The sequence below is a fragment of the Hesperophylax consimilis genome, chromosome 10, assembly GCF_061612785.1.
Source record: "Hesperophylax consimilis isolate HC1 chromosome 10, BYU_Hcon_1.0, whole genome shotgun sequence".
Lineage (NCBI taxonomy): Eukaryota > Metazoa > Arthropoda > Insecta > Trichoptera > Limnephilidae > Hesperophylax > Hesperophylax consimilis.
The window spans coordinates 35425434-35442277 of record NC_142845.1 but is presented as its reverse complement, the minus strand read 5'-3'; the positions used below and the strand labels follow the sequence as shown (position 1 = coordinate 35442277).

The window sequence follows — 16844 nt, the reverse complement described above, 5'->3', positions numbered from 1 at the left end:
CCCATGTACCGATGTGGATTTTCGGTATACTAGAAACACGTGAATTGAAGTGCGTTAATTTATAAAAATAAAACTAAATTAATTTAAAAAATAAGTAAATTTAGGTAATAACAAGGTTCGCTAGGTGGAAGCGAAATATAAAGCTTGTAAGAAAATGTATTAGTTTAGCTTTAGTTTGAATTTTCATAATGAGCTATGGAGCTGTGAAATGTCTATTTAGGGGTCAAAAAATCATGTTGCCATATTGTTTTTCTACAGTAAAAAATATCGAAAAGATTGTCGAAAAAAAATTATTTACACTAACTCCATACAGGAGGCCTTAAAATAATTTCCCTAAGGACCTATATTAGCTTTGGGGATGCTGTGTGGAGGGTCTTTATGAGTAGAGGAATCGTTCCAGAGTCGAGCTGTTGAACTCAAGAACGAGTCGTGAAAACGATGAAATCCGATAATAACGAAATCCACACCAGTTACAAAAATATTTACGTTACATAAGCAAATGAAATAACACATAAAAATAATGATCATACATTCAACTTTCACGGAAAAATGAATGATAAATGATAACAAATAATCAAAAATAAATAATTTAAAATAAAGACGAAAGAGCGTGCCATTTACGTGGCATTCAAAGAGGTGGTATTGAAGATATTTTCAAAGTAAATGGCATAGAATTAATAACAAGACTGCTTGTTATTATTTTGAAAGCCACTAAAGTTCATGACGAATTAAAACAAATAAGCCAAACTCGAAGCAGACCAAAGACCACACAGAAGACCACCAGTTAAAAGTTTATGCCCCAGACCGAAAGCTCCCGCGACCGTTCGTCTTATTTTGATAAGAGGCTCTGAATGTGTCCTTAACAAACACAGATTATGAACGGAGCGCACTTGAAAATACAAGATTTATGACAAGCATGTGTGACCCGACATGGCTGTCGGTTGTCAGTTTGTCAGTATGGCTAATATTTAAATAACAAGAGATGTTTATAACAACAAATTTACTGGGCTAGTGTGAATAGTAATAATATTTCGATGATTTGCATATGCGATGTAGCGATGTACAAATATATGTTAGTTGTAAGTCTCTATATATGAATTATAGTGATTTGGTTTAGTGTATTATGTGCCCTGCATCTGTCCTGATGATGGATACTGCAATGTTATCCGAAACGTTGGCTAAAGAAGGAGGTAGCTCAACACGGCTAAATAACCCAAAAACAAATCACTACAATACTTTTGACCAATAAAATCTCAAATCATACCATGTAAATATGATTGTTATTTTTTTTGTATCTTTTTATTTAGTTTAATTACATTTTATATCTAGTATAAACCTTTCAACAACTTATTTCTATTACATTAAGGGCCTTCCTTACTAGCGATCTCAATCGTTGTATGAAGAATCATGAATTGTCAGATTCAAACGACAATCTAAGTTATTAATCGTCAAAATATCGATAATGTAGCCACGCTTGGCTATCGTAAATACATTTTTCTGTCGAGATATATGTTTTTACTAACAATTTATTTTCGTTAAATACTATATAATGAACATCTAAGAATTCTCCTACTCATTCGGCTCTATGAGGTGGCCGTGAATGCACGCTTTCTACGGTCCGTCGTGTCAATATTTTTTCAAAGTTCGAAATTCCGCGTAATTATTACACTTCCATGAGACGTTTCAACAATATTCCACTCTATGCGTTGCGCGTAGGGACTATAATAGTGTGTCGCCTTTTTTTATGTTTCATCTGTGCGTTTCCGTCGAAGCTGTGTAGTGTCAAATAGTATTATTAAGAATCAATTTATTGTTAACATTTTTTTGGGTTTCTAGGTAATAAACAATTTAATATTATTAAGAATTAATATATTGTTAACATTTTTTCGGGTTTATAGGTAATAAACAATTTTATATTATTAAGAATTAATTTATTGTTAACTTTTTTTCGGGTTTCTAATAAATATAGTAATAAACAATTTGATGTTTTTAAAATATAAAAGTATATAAAATATTCCAGCACTTACAATAAAATAAAAGAAGCACATCGTATAAAAATGTTTCAGTCGAAAAGATCGAATGCCGAAATCACTTACTTCGAAATTATTGCAAAAAACTTAAATCACTGTTAGAAGTATCCGTTAGCATTGAGGAAGATTGTGTCAAGCCGTATTTTACGCCTGAGAACGGCTGTACGTTGTGCAATAACGTACCGGAAGACTATGAATTAGGAAAAATAAAACAGTTTTATTTGAATATATTGAATGGTCCAAAACATGTATTTGGAGACCACTCACTATGCAAGGAACGGGCATACTTTTGCAAACGGGATACTGGCGACACTAATTACGTACCCAATATGACTTCGAGCTTGATAATGTCAAGAAACGCTTTTACAATTTTTGCATGCTACCCGAATTAATTGATCCTCGACATAATCGCTGCATGCCTATTAGAAATCCTGAGTATTTAGAAAAGTGCATAATAGCGAAAAGAAACAAAGTAAAATTGGTTTCAGCTAAAACCAAAACATGTAAAAAGGAATTGTTTCGAAGAAATCAATAACATTTTATTTCATTGAAGTGTCTTCAGAAGAAATTTCATTTATATTCCTAATGTATGTAGTCCACATTTTTAGAAATAGGGAAAAGGAGGGTTGGAAAGTTCCTGGCTATTCAGATCTAGTCACTAAACAACTAAAGAAACAAACTACCTTAAAAAATTGAAAATTAATAGTATTATTACTTCAATAGAAGAGAGTCCAAATATAATTACTAATCATATAAATTGCTTCTTCAGTGACATTGGTCCAAGCTTCGCTAGTAATTTGTGCAGTGCTAATAAAACTATTGAGATGTGTCTGGTGAATGATTTTAAATCTGAACTTCACGTTGCAGGGGACAATTTTTATTTTAAACCAACTAGCATTTCTGAAGTCACAAATGTGATAAATGATTTAAAAATGTCTTTCTCGTGCGGTATTGATTCTTTAATTGTTATGGTGTATAAAATGCATGTATCCGAATTAGCTTGTCTCATATCTCACCTTGTAAATACAGGAGTTTTCCAATAAGAGGTGAAATTTTGATATTTAATCGTAAAATATCAATGGTTTCGTTGCTTGTGTGGCACGTAGCGCCGTCTCGTTGAAAGTAAACGTTGTCCAGATTAATACCATCCGATTCCGGCCATAAAACATCATTCATTTTTTTTCGGTAGCGCAGTCCATTCACTGTTGTCCATTCACTGTTGTCCATTCTGTTGCTCCAGCCTCATTTTCAAAAAAGTAAGGTCCAATGACTCCGCCGGACCATAAACCGCACCAAACAGTCACACGTTGAGTGTAAAGAGGCTTTTTAACAATAACTCTTGGGTTTTTCGAGACTCAGATGCGACGATTTTGCTTGTTGACGAAGCCACCGAGGTGGAAATGGGCCTCATCACTCAAAATGATTTGCACTTGATTCACTCAAGTGAATTTTAATAAGTTCAATGCGTTGTTGAAGCGTGTATCGTTCCATTTTATTAATGGCGTTGTTTCTACTTGTCAAATGTCAAAAAATGACAGCTTCAAAAGTAACATCTACCGAAATAGCGGGCTATTCAAAATAACACCTCTTATTGGAAAACACTGTATTAGCTTCGAGAGTGGGATGTTCCCTTCTCATTGTAAGTAATTCCCCTTTTTAAATATGGAGATCGTCTAAATTACAGACCTATATTCTTACTCAATACTCTTTCAAAAGTAATAGAGAGATTAGCTATGTCGAGATTGGTATCATTCTTAGAAACATATAATATACTCTCTAGCAATCAGTTTGGTTTCAGAGAGAATACAGGAACAAGTGATGTAGTGTTGAGGGTATTGTCCAAAGTCAAAGTCAAACATGAATACAATGTCCTGAAGGAGCTTGCAGAACTAGAAAGCATTACCATAGAAAAGTGTGGTCTTTTCATACATGAAGAGTATCCGTATATGGGTGCGACACCATATGGAATTTCTTCTGAATACACCGTGATTGAAATTAAATGTCCTTTCGCAGCACGCAGCATGCTCATATAAGAAGCAGTAAAATCCAAAAAAATTATGTTTGCAAAAATGGAGAAATTCTGGTAAATACATCTCACGATTGGTTTTACCAGGTTCAGGGCCAATTACATGTAACAAAAAAAGCTATTTGTATGTTTGTTGTATGGACTGAACTCGGATAAAAATCGAAAAAATTTTACGGGATGACGAATTTCGGCAGACTAATATGGTTGAACAGCTGAATCGCTTTTAAATTTTTTGCATGCTACCCGAATTAATTGATCCTGGACATAATCGCTGCATGCCTATTATAAATCCTGAGTAATTCAAAGTGCATAATACCGAAAAGAAGTAAAGTAAAATTGGTTTCAGCTAAAACCAAAACATGTAAGAATTTTTAAGAAGATCAATAACATTTTCATTGAAGTGTCCTCAAAAGAAATTTCATTTATATTCCTTATGTATGTGGTCTACATTTTTAGAGATAGGGAGGATGGGGGGTTGGAAAGTTCCAGGCTATTCAGATCTAGTCACTAAACATATCCACGCCGTTCTCAAGCAACTTTCAATCCTGAATTATGGTCTCTCACCAGGGTGATACTGAACGTATCTTCCACTTTTGAACGAGGTACAGATTCATTATATGTAACTATATAAAATTTATTTTAATTCTATAATATGACATACTTATATAAATTAAATTAAATTTGTTTTGTCCTCGCCGGCTTTTGAACCCGTGACCTCAAATTAAACTATACAATTTAGTATTAAAAGTGCCCCGCCGCACTGCGAAACCAGTCTGGAACAAAGGGAAGCCTTTTGTAACTCTTTATAATTGTATTTATCAAAAAAAAAATCCAAATAAAAAGTTATATTAAATGTTGTTACTGAGAACCTCCTCCATGAATCAAGCTATTGTAATATTGCATTACATTCTAAAATATATTTTAACATAATTTTCATAATCACAATATCTTTAATTAATAATAATTTGTTTTGCTCTGTGCGTGTCTTGTATTGAATGGAACGCACCGGCCAGCTGCCAGGTGCAGCGAGTTAGATATTCGAATTCGCGCTAGAAACATTTAGTAGCGAGGGCCGAAATACATCTAAAACTTATTATTTATAGTATTTAGGCATAATCCACGAAAAGCAACTATTATTAAGACAGTAGTTATAGTTAAACGTAAGTCACTAGATATAACTCTTAGATGTAAGTCACTAGTTATTATGAATCCTAGTTGTAAGCCATCTGTATTTATTATTTGAAAAATATATATGTACTGCGCCCTTGAGGTGATTTTTCACAAAAACGACGCTATATAAATTATAAAAATATTATTATTATTCTACAATGCTTTATCTTATTACTAACCATAGACAATACAAACTATCATCAACTTATGGTTAAAGAATTACATTCACCGGTTCGTCGATGGCTAATACAAAACTATATATCGCACCTCCGGTGCTAAACTGTCACTTATGCAAAAAATGTAATTTTTCAGGAGAAGCGTTTGGAAATTCGACATCCTATTATGATGTATAGTTCTTCTTGTCTAAAAAATGAACTGGTAATTATTTAAACTACAACTTTAAACTTCATATCAAAGTAAAAGCAAACGTCTCACAACTTTGTAATAAAAAAATATAAACATTTTAAATTTACAACCCTCCCAGAAGTGACGTTATGGCACTAGAAAACAATTTACCATGCAGTTATGTCATAACAATCAAAACACAATATCATACTTTTCTAAAGTTTTATTAATTAAAAAATCAAAGCAGTATAACAAACTTTCTTAATTCTACATATAGAACTTTACTATTAATTAGACTTTTTAATCTTAGTCTTCTTACCATTTAACGAACGGTTTTCAGCGACGTTTCATATTAAATCAGTCATTGGTCACGTATTGTACCTATTTAAATACTATAATTACGGAATTTTAGCATTAATTTTGTACTAATTGGGTACTCTTAAAAAATTAAAAACCTTTAATTTATTGTCACATTCCCAGGAAAATCAGGGAGTCTTTAACACTGCGGTTTCAATAAATTTGTTTTCCTTGCAAGTGGAAATGTGACTCTATAGAATGTTAGAAGTACAAAAAATGAAATGAGATCATTGTAGAAAACTTTCATTGTATCTTGGTATGATATTTGCCTCCACTAATTGCAATAAATCACGCTTTTTGCGTTCTGTAATTGGTATTTTTGAAGTATATGCTTGCTTGAAGGGAATTTCATGTATTCTTTGGGCGTTGCCTCTACTTCCGCGTAAATTTTTTCCTCTTGGTTGAATTATAGCTTTTGCTTCCTCCCAGTTTTCAGTTTTGTAAGTTGTTCGATATTGGTAATTTTCACAATTCTTTGTGAATTTAATGCATTTAATATCACCAGTTTTGATTACATCTCCGTTTAAATTTTTTGCTATATTGAACTTCATGTTTTCCTCAAGTGACTTCAAATCAAAGAAATCATCGTAATTCATTTCTTTTACCACAAATGGTTTACCAGTCTTCTTCGCCCCACGAATCAGTGACATGTATTGGTCGGGTACATAAATAGATCCAGCATTTTTTGCTCTTGTTACAGCTTTTTCAATAACCGAATGCGCTACGTCGCCTTCGTTTTGCGTATGACCTCGAATCAAAAAGTTATGTTGAATGGAATTAATGTCAAACTTACTGACTGCATAATAGTACATCGCAAACACAAACCTGTTCTTTTGTTGGCCACAGCAATTGTCCGAGTAAATAATTATATCGCAGCCATGACTTTCAAGTGCAATCTGCTCCAGGTATTTATACACACATGATCCTATTTCTATGGCTCCTCTATTGCCCAAGCCTTCGTGCTAAAAATAACAGGTTGTTTCTTTCTTTTTTGCATTAGAAATTGTTAAATTATAACAATTTAGTCTCAATTTGTAGTAAAAAGAGCTTGATATGCCAACAGGACAGGGTAACACTGCTTGTAAGTCATAGATGAAAACAATTGTGTTGGTGTCAGGTTCATGACACTTTTTCATATCCCTGTCTTTTTCAAGTCTACTTAAATTTTTTTCTTCCTGATTTAACTTGAACCTGTCATGTAACATTGTCACAATTGTTAATCGAACGAAAACCTTATACCATAAAACATAAGGATTGGGGAAACAATGTCACTACGTACACAAGTATCTTTATTATTTCAAGAAAAAAATGTCACAACAAACTTAAGTGTTGTTATTGCTCCAAAATCATAAAAATGAACTGTCACAATTACCTTAGTGGCGTTGTAGCTCCAGGAGACTGCTACTCGTGCGGGGTGCCGCGCGCAACTAACCAATCAAACGTTGTTTCTCCCAGTGGAGGTCAGATTTGCACCAAAACCATAACGACATAACTGCCCTCACGCGGAAATTATACGCACTACACAAGCGACGATGACACACCAAGTAAAGAGGTACATTAGTTATTTTTTCTCATACTCAGATCAATTTTGACAAAACTTGCATAAGTGACAGTTTAGCACCGGAGGTGCGATATGTACAATGCATTTGACCAATGAACGTAATGCTGCGTGAGAATGTGTATATATTATTATTTATTTATATTATATACAGTAAAATAACATTTCTTTTAATTTCACAACATATCTACAAGAAAACAACAAATATACGCAATCGCTCTTTAAATATGCTACATAAAAATGTCATTCAGGTATCTCTTGAACACAGGCAAACTTATATCAAATAGGTCGATATTTGAGGTGAATTTGTTTCCAAGTGTGTGAAAGCGAGAAATAGGTGCATGTAAGTGATAGTTGGTAATTAAGTTATTGTTGCAGAATAATATATTTTGCCTAGTTGCTCGAGTAGGTACTCTGAAATCTATGAATTGCAGGAGTTCACAACAGTCTAGTTTGGAGTTAATAATCTTAAATAAAAAGTTAGGTCATTTATTTTTCTTCTGTTTTCTAGGGAATGTATTTTAAGTGTATTTAGTAAGAATGTATAGTTTATGTGTTTAATAGGTATGTGTAATTTGAAGTTAATAAATCGTAAAAAATATATGCAATACAAGAAAGCAGTTAGGTTTATTTAATTTACATACAGTACACACCGATTGGGGGTGCTATAGTCCCTCTACTGGTTAAGGACAATTGGTAGCAGTTACGACTTTTGTGCGTAATTCACATATAAAAAAAATAGTATAGAGTTTAGAGGTCTACCACCAACGACGCCCAGTAATTTCAAATGTATTAACTGATATTACTTCCATTACACATTAATAATTAATATCAGTACCATTCTTGTTCTTATTGGGCACATTCACGACACCTTTGTACGCATATACTTAGCAGTGACCCGACTAGGCCAATTAAATACTGAAATGATCATGAACAACGAACCGTTCGTGAGAAACGTGACGTTATGTCGGTAACGCTAAATCTTTATTACCGACGAGGTGGGAGTACCGTGGTGCTGTCCGCCAAAAGTGGGGTGGTATCTGTACGAATCGCTGATAGGGAGTTTGAAGCACGGATTAGATATTTGTTACTAAATCGAACGTAGAATCGAAACCTCGATTAATCCAGAAAATTAACATTTTGCAAATCAAAGGACGGATTTCAAAGTTCTATTTAAGTTCTGTTACTATTTCTTCGTGGGTCGGTTGATTCAAAGTGCTGGAATAGTAATAGAAATTCAATAGGACTTTTACAGAACTTGAATATTAACTTCGAAACGTGATGAATTATATATACATATATACACGTATCATCACGATATCCGAACACGTGTTGATCGTGTGTTCCGACATCTTCGTATATTTGTAATTTACTAAAAGTTTATCTCAGGAAACCTGCCTGAAATTTATTCGTTTTAAATGCCTGAAATACCGTTTTAACCATATTACCAATAATTTGAAGAGATTTTTAATAAATTAGCAATACTCATTTTTCTCTGTGCAAAATTGAAAAACGAAAATCGGCAATTTTTATTCTCTTTATGGATAGGGAGAAAAAAAAACTTAAAACTTAAACTCGGGAACCCAAAATAATCTTTATTTTAAAGGGTTTGAGATTAATAGTGAATTACAAACAGATGTTAAAGAAGCTAAAAGCCTTGCTGCTTTTTGTGGGTTATGCCTAAATACGATAAAGAATAAGTTTTATATGTATTGTAAAGTGTCCTAAATGTGATAGAATTAAGTAAAAAAGGTTTATACTAGATATAAAAATGTAATTTTGTAACTAAATAAAAAAACATACAAAATATGTATTTAATACACGCGGTTGGAAAGGGTTAGAAACGAATTAATTTATAAACGTATTTGAGAATTTAAACCCCTTTACTAATTTGACGAGATTCTTTAGACCTGCCAATGCCACAAACAAAGCCAATAATCTATCAGTCGTTATAATGTACCTAATCAAAATATAAAACGATCCCAAACTGCAGACCCCATCACACTTTGATAAACAGCAACCACCACTTCGCCCAACAGAGTAATGAATTCCGAGCACGAACCAATCCCATCCTGTAAAAACATATGCTTTGTATAGATTTGCATGCTTCCTCCGGGGCCATCCGTCCAGCACAGGATCACCGGACCTGGGTGCAGGATGTTTGCCGCACCGAACATAAAAACGCTACTGGGAACTATTGGTGAACGAAACACGGGAAACTTTGTCAAAAAGTATGATAATATGAAATTAATTTGATTTTTCAAATATTTTTACAAAAATTGAAGGAAAAAATATCTTACGTAGAAAAAAATAGAGAAAGTGCACAATGTCTCTGAATAAGATTAACAGATAATTTTTAAAAAAGTTTAAACAAAAGGGAAAAAAATAGTACTTACTATGCAAGTGTGTCGTAGCTTTTTTTTTTTAATATGAAAAAAGGTTATTACTAATCAACTCTTACGTAGTTTCACGTTTCGATTACTGCAACGGCATTTATGCCAGCCTTCCAAAATATCAAATTGACAAACTTCAATCAGCGTTTAATGCAGCAGCACGGCTCATAACCGGGGTTTCTAAATATTCGTACATTTCAGAACACCTTCGTAACCTTCTCTGGCTCAAGTTTCCTGAAAGAATCCAGTACAAATTGTGCTGGATGCAGAGGCGGATTAACTGTTGAGAGCGCCCTAGGCAAGCACCTCATCGGCGCCCCTCTAGCGACCACATATTATAAATTTTAACAAGTACCTAAAGTAGCCGAATTTGTAGTTAGGTGGGTTTTACGTGAAAATAAAAATTTCGTGGGAGGGGGGGGGGGGGGTGGCTAGAGAATTTCAAGAAAATAAAATTTGTCCCGAAAAAAAAAATACATGGGGAGGGGGGGTGGCTAGAGAATTGTTTAAAATTGATGTTTTTACGTGAAAATTATGTTTTTAACTTGACTCTGAAGTAGCCCGACCAGTCGCCTTTTAGATTTTTTCAGCGCCGATTCTCGTTCTGAGTAGCCTAAATGGCGATATATTGCCCTCGTTGGCAACACTGCCAGCTATCTTTTTTTTACATACCAAGTTTCATCACAATCGGTTCAGAAGTTTTTTTGCATGAAGAAGTAACATATACCTATACAAACACATAAATAAGCCATTTCCTTGGAAGTTTTTCTCTATTTAACAACTTTCTTTCAAACATTGTTTTTGTTAAAAAACGTGAGATTTTATCTTCATATATTCTCTTACTCAATGAAAAATCTGCATTTTGATTTTGATTAAATCCATTAATTGCAATGTATTCTTGTGTTTCGTTATTGATATCCCACTTGACTGGGTCACATCCCACGATAAACAGTCTATTTTGCGACTGCCTCACAACTTCTACGGCTGACGGAGAAGGCAGCATGGACAAATCGTGTTGTTTAGAACTAGTAGGAATTTCACATTGAATAGACTCGGTAGAAGACGCACTGTGAATTGCGTTAGAAAATTCCGAATCATCACTTTTTAATTTAGAAAAAAATGTCTCAATATGTTTCGTATGCTTTATAATATTTTGATTTTTTTCTTCTTTTTCCTTAGCCTTCCTTTTATAAGCTGCACCACTAGGTTTCTTCTTCAATTCAATCATTATTTGGGTAATGAACTAAAACGCAATGTACTAATTAATTCACACAAATACCGCTGCGAGTACGTAATCAATAGAAGCGCGCGTAACCGGCGACATCCAAGCTGAAAGTGATGAGTGTGACTGTCACCCCGTCATCCGTTCGGAAGTCCGGTGCCGGCCGCTTAGCCCCTGCCCCCGCTGCGCCCTTTGCCCTGCAATCTAGCAACGCCCGCGAACGAATCCACGAGCGAGCGGTCTTCTATTAAAAAATCATGCGATGGAGGCATGCAGGAATAATCAAGAAGGCGAGTATGCTTTGGAAGCTCTGCATCTCTACAGAAGTAAATAATCTTTTATATTGTGTAAGCAGGTGCATACTTACTTACAAAATTAAGTTTATATATATATTTTTTTTAATTCTAGGGGCGCCCGCCGGCGCCCCTTTGTAACTGGCGCCCCTAGGCACGTGCCTACTTTGCCTTAGGGTTAATCCGCCACTGGCTGGATGGTGTTTAAATCCATCAATGAAATGGCCCCACCCTACATCTCTGAACTATGCGTCCCGGAAAACACTGGTCTGAGGCAGTCAACTCTTAGATCAGCAACATCATCAGCTGTAGGCAGACTGATGGAACCTAAGCGCAAGCCAAATACTAAGTTTGGTGATCGCGCTTTTGGGCCGAAGGCTGGGAATAAACTCCCTCCGGAACTAAGATCCATAACAAGTCCAACAGAATTTAGGTTAAACTAAAAACTTACCTTTTTAAGATGTCATACCCTTAAATTAAATATACCATTCATGAGAGAAAGTCTAATTATATCTAATTTTCCAATTATTTCCTAAATCCTGCATCTAAATTTCGCTAAAAAACAATTAGTTAATGTTAAAAGTTTTAATCTTTAGTGACATACCAGGTAAGTATGGTACTGTATATTATCTTCATATATAGTTAGTAATGACATAGATCGTTGTAGAAATGTATTATATATTATATATAATATGTGTACAGCGCCCTTAAGGTGCACAAAAACGGCGCTATACAAATATTATTGTTATTATTAATAAACAACTGAACTAAAACTACCCACATCGCCACATTTGAATATCAAACACCGCTCCCAAAAAACTTTACAGTTTCCAAGTGCACGAAGGCGAGAAAAGGGTGCATATATTTAGGAGTTAGTCCCGGATGAATGATGAATTATGAATCATGATCAATATTCATCATCGTCAATCGGTGATGATAATCATGGATATCAATCTATTAACTAAATCGAACACGTAAAAAGTAACTGCTTGATATTTCGCTCCCCAAATTTCATATGAATTAATTCCATTAGCTTATGTCACCATTTGAGCACCACTGCCACAAATGAACAATGGCTAACTAATTACCTGTATTGATTAATTAACTCCATGTTTTTCGCGCGAATTCCGTTATCTATCAATTATTTATGGGTTCGTACTTGCTAATTTTAAGGTGAGACTATCGGACATAGACAATTATAATTTTGCCATCTATCTTCCTAAAGTTCAGTAGTAATAATTGATTAGCAGTATCGGAGCCGAACCCTCATTAGCTAATGTTAGTTAGTAATCAGTAAGCGAGGCACGCGCTATCTCACTATGCCCGTGCCACCGGTGTTGACGGGTGATAATAATGGACAATGCATGACGGTGTCCGAAGTTATCGGCTGTTGGAGTGTCCGAAGTGTGTGTTTGTCTGTCTGCGCCACCGAACAGAATACATACTAGAATTGTGGTCCACACAGATTTCAAATTAAACTGACGGCGACAATTTTCATAAGATACCTTTCGACTCCTAGGCCCCAGACAGGTCAGTGAAATCGACTGTTAACATACAGGGTGTCCGGGGGTAAAATGCGCTAACTTCGTGGGATGATTCTACATGATAGTGCAAGGAAAAAAGGTAATTTACTTTTTTTAAATTCCAACGTTGCAAGGTAGTTTTTTGGTAAAAAAAAGTTAATTATTTGTATGGGAAAATAAATATTCTTCAATGGTAAAATATTTTTGTATCGGAAAATAAACATTGGAATTTCAAAGAAAGTTATTTTTCTTTTTGACTTTTACCATCATGTAGTATCACCTCCTGAAGTTAGCGCACTTTACCCCAAGACAGAACGTATTAGAACAAAGTAAGATGCAAATTCTACAAAATAATGGAACTAAATTTGCTAACAGTGAAACAGATGCTGACCTTGAACGCGATGATATTTATGCATAGAATAATAAACAACCTATTGCCAAAATACTTTTCAAAGAAAATTATATATACAACAATGACATTCCAGAAGAACGTGCAAAATTATATTAGGCTATCAAAAAAGGACGAAGAAATAGTTCACTATACAAAGGAATGCAATATTATTATGAGCTGCGGGAAACCTTAAAGACTGCACCAATTGATAGATTACAGCTGGATTGTAGGAGCCGTAGTAATCAAAATAAAATGTAAAAATATAATCTATAGATACGTGTGTAAGTATGTGTAATGTATAGTAAATAAAAATCTGTTTTTGAAAGAATTTCTATTATTTTAAACGTATGATCAATTTCTGCGAAGTCAGGATAAATTATTGCTGTGGTTATTTTGGGCACACGGACACGCCCACAGAACATTTCTACATTTCTGGTCCTCACTACGTCCAGGTCACAAAGTTAGCTCGACTTGCAAGGTAGGGCAGAAGCGCCCGGCGCCAATCCTTGACGTATAGTGTATTCACCTACGGTTTATTACTATTCATTTATTAGCTGAAGTGCCCGGTGTTGCCCAGGCTTTACGTAGAGTTTTTAAAAATCAGATTTTGAAAAATTCTGCTTTAAGGGGTGTGTATTGTTTAAGGTCTAGAATTTTATCAATTTTTGAATAAAACGTAGATTTGTATAAAAATACAAAGCCACAGGTATTCTTATTTATAAACATGGATAATGCATTTATATTATATTTTAAGGGGTGACCGGATAAATCATCACATCTTTAAAAAGTTATATAAAGTCATGGAAAGTGATGAAACAAAAACTTTATTAACTGGGTTAAATAGGTTAGGTTAGGTTAAAAAAAAATTCATCGTTTCTAATGACTTTATATCACTTTTTAAAAGTGTGTTGAATTGTCACTGTGTTGAGTTATCATGGAACCATTTTAAGGGTAGGTCCTGCCGCTGAGAGGTCCGTTGAAATATATTTTTTGTTACCTTCGTCATATACCTATGTGAAAGAGAGAGGGATTGTTAACCTAATTAAAACAGAATTATCGATAGTTTACCCGTTTGCAGTTAATTGGATATTAAAAGTTATTTAGAACAAGTTGAAAATGACGCCGGGAACTTAAAAGCTGCGAAATTACAAAATTTGCAAATTGCATGACGTCAGTGCTCGTCAAATTAAATATATCAATGTTCCGTAACTCATGATTGAAATGACGATGCAAGCTGAAATTAACGCACTGTGATCCATAAAATCTTCACAGAAAAGGCAGTATAACATTTTGCGACCCATGAACTCACCGACCGTTTGAATTTTTGGTGGGACGATATCCTGTTTTATAGTTAACACTACTTAAAGTTCGAGATTAAATACCTAATCGACCTTTTAATGAATTATGGAAAAGATGTCAAATCAAACAGCAATAAAAGTTTCTCGCCAATTGAAAAATTAATGAAAAAAAAATTTCCCCCAGATGTTATGTTTTATGCGAAAATTAATTTTTATTACATAGTGGGTGGTTTCAGGGTTAATTTTTTTATCAAAAATCTTCTTAACTTATAAAAAAAAAAATGATTTCAACCATGAATTTTGTTATCCGCCAGAAATTAGAAATAACACTAACTGTTTCGGAGAATTTGAACAATTCATCAAATTTCAACGTTCATTTTCAAGTTCTGTGAAAGATTTTTTCAAGTTCTGTTTTTATTTCAGTTTTGTCAAGCAACTAGTCTACAATGATATAATAACAGAACTTGAATAGGACTTTCACAGAACCCGAAAATGAACGTTGAAATTTGATGAATTGTTCAAATTCTCCGAAACAACCCGTCCTTAGTTATGCCAATTTAAGGAGTTGCATTTCACTCAAAACTCCAATGCATTCAATTTTTCATTACAAACTTTCCTACAAGATGTAGTGTGAAAATAAAGCTCGATTTTTAAATAATTTTTTTTTTTTAAATGGAAAGGTATTTTGACTTGACATTTTAAATAAATGAAACGAAAATACTTTTTTAATATATTTTCTCTGTCTACGGGTTCGGTACCTCCGTACCATCATCAGGACGGTGACCGGATAAATCATCAAAATGATAATTCATCGCATCTTTAAAAAGTTATATAAAGTCATGGAAAGTGATGAAACAAAAAAAATATTAACTGGGTAGGTTAGGTTAGGTTAGGTTTAAATTTTTTTCATCGTTTCTAATTACTTTTTATCACTTTAAGGTGTGTTGAATTGTCGCTGTGTTGAGTTATCATGGAACCCATCAGGACAGTTAAAATTCTTTATTTTTATAACAGTCTTGATGATGGTACGGGGGTACCGAAACCGACATATCAATACAGTGACTTAAACCAAGTATTTTCGTTTAATTTATTTAATTATAAAATGTTTATCAATTATTAATATTACCTATTGAATTTATTTTCATAGTCTTATACCTCTTGTACATCGATCAATACAAATAAAGCCCATTCTTGTAGGAATTACAAAATGTTATAGACAATATCGCTATTTTACCCAAACTGAAAGCTTGTGTTTATTATTAATTGTTTTAATTTAACAAACAAACCCAACAAAAACCCGAATCCTTCGAACCCAATATGCACTTTAACCATTAATCCCAGTCATTGTGGATTAATTGTGGATTAATTGGCAATAATTTTTACATTAATTGCATATCTCTAGGTACCTACTCTAACTTATCGTTCTTCTTCTTTGTGTTGGAATGATTTCAGACAAACATAAATAACTACGCCATTAATAGCTATAACATTTTAATTGGATATATTATGATGTTGTATTACTTAATTGAATGATTATTGGAAAAGTACTTCTAAAAACATTATCCAATTAAAATGAAAGTCAACCCAGCCTGTGTTATTTTTTCAACGTATATGGTTTGAAAACAGCTGTTCTAACTGAACTAAAATATTTTAAACATAGCATCGCGAAACAATAGCATGAAGTACCTACGAATAAGTTTAGTGCGATAAATAAATATAAAATAGATATGCAATTCATTCAAAACAAAACAATAAACATAGAGCTAACCTAAAAAAATATCGATTGTGAAATGACATTCAACAACTCACCGAAACACGCGATATTTAATCCTCCGCCGCCATTCACTGCTGTATTAATCCAATAAAAACGGTTGCCGCTTGTAAACCAATCAATCAGCTTCGTCGTTTTCGTGAAAAAATTGACACAGTCGAACCGGCGAATAAGTTGTTTATTTACAATTCCCGAAAACGTTCATCTGACGTTTGTTTGATCGGGATAGCGCGTGCTCCCGCGTGGTAGGACCGGGCATTACTGAACAATATTGAATCAGTGAACAGCCGCTGTGGCGGGAATAATCGAACAGACCCGAAACAGGCGGGTAGGTTTTAAACACATGAATAATGTTTAGGCTAGCTAATACATTTGGGTACCTACCCTAAAAATAAAAAAATAAAACTATGTTGATACAAGATGATCTAAATCAACTATCAATGCCGTTGTAAAGTGTTCGCATAAAG

General features: G+C 34.0%; 1 protein-coding gene across 1 annotated transcript in view; it reads right to left on the bottom strand.

Moving 5' to 3' along the window:
• Positions 1-16619, bottom strand: part of LOC149420702 (matrix metalloproteinase-2-like) — a 701246-nt gene extending 684627 nt beyond the window's left edge. Inside the window, exon 1 of the mRNA XM_089636894.1 lies at positions 16416-16619. The gene's annotated coding sequence lies outside the window, so the exon portion shown is untranslated. The remainder of the gene's footprint in view (positions 1-16415) is intronic.
• Between the last annotated feature and the right edge of the window lie 225 nt (positions 16620-16844).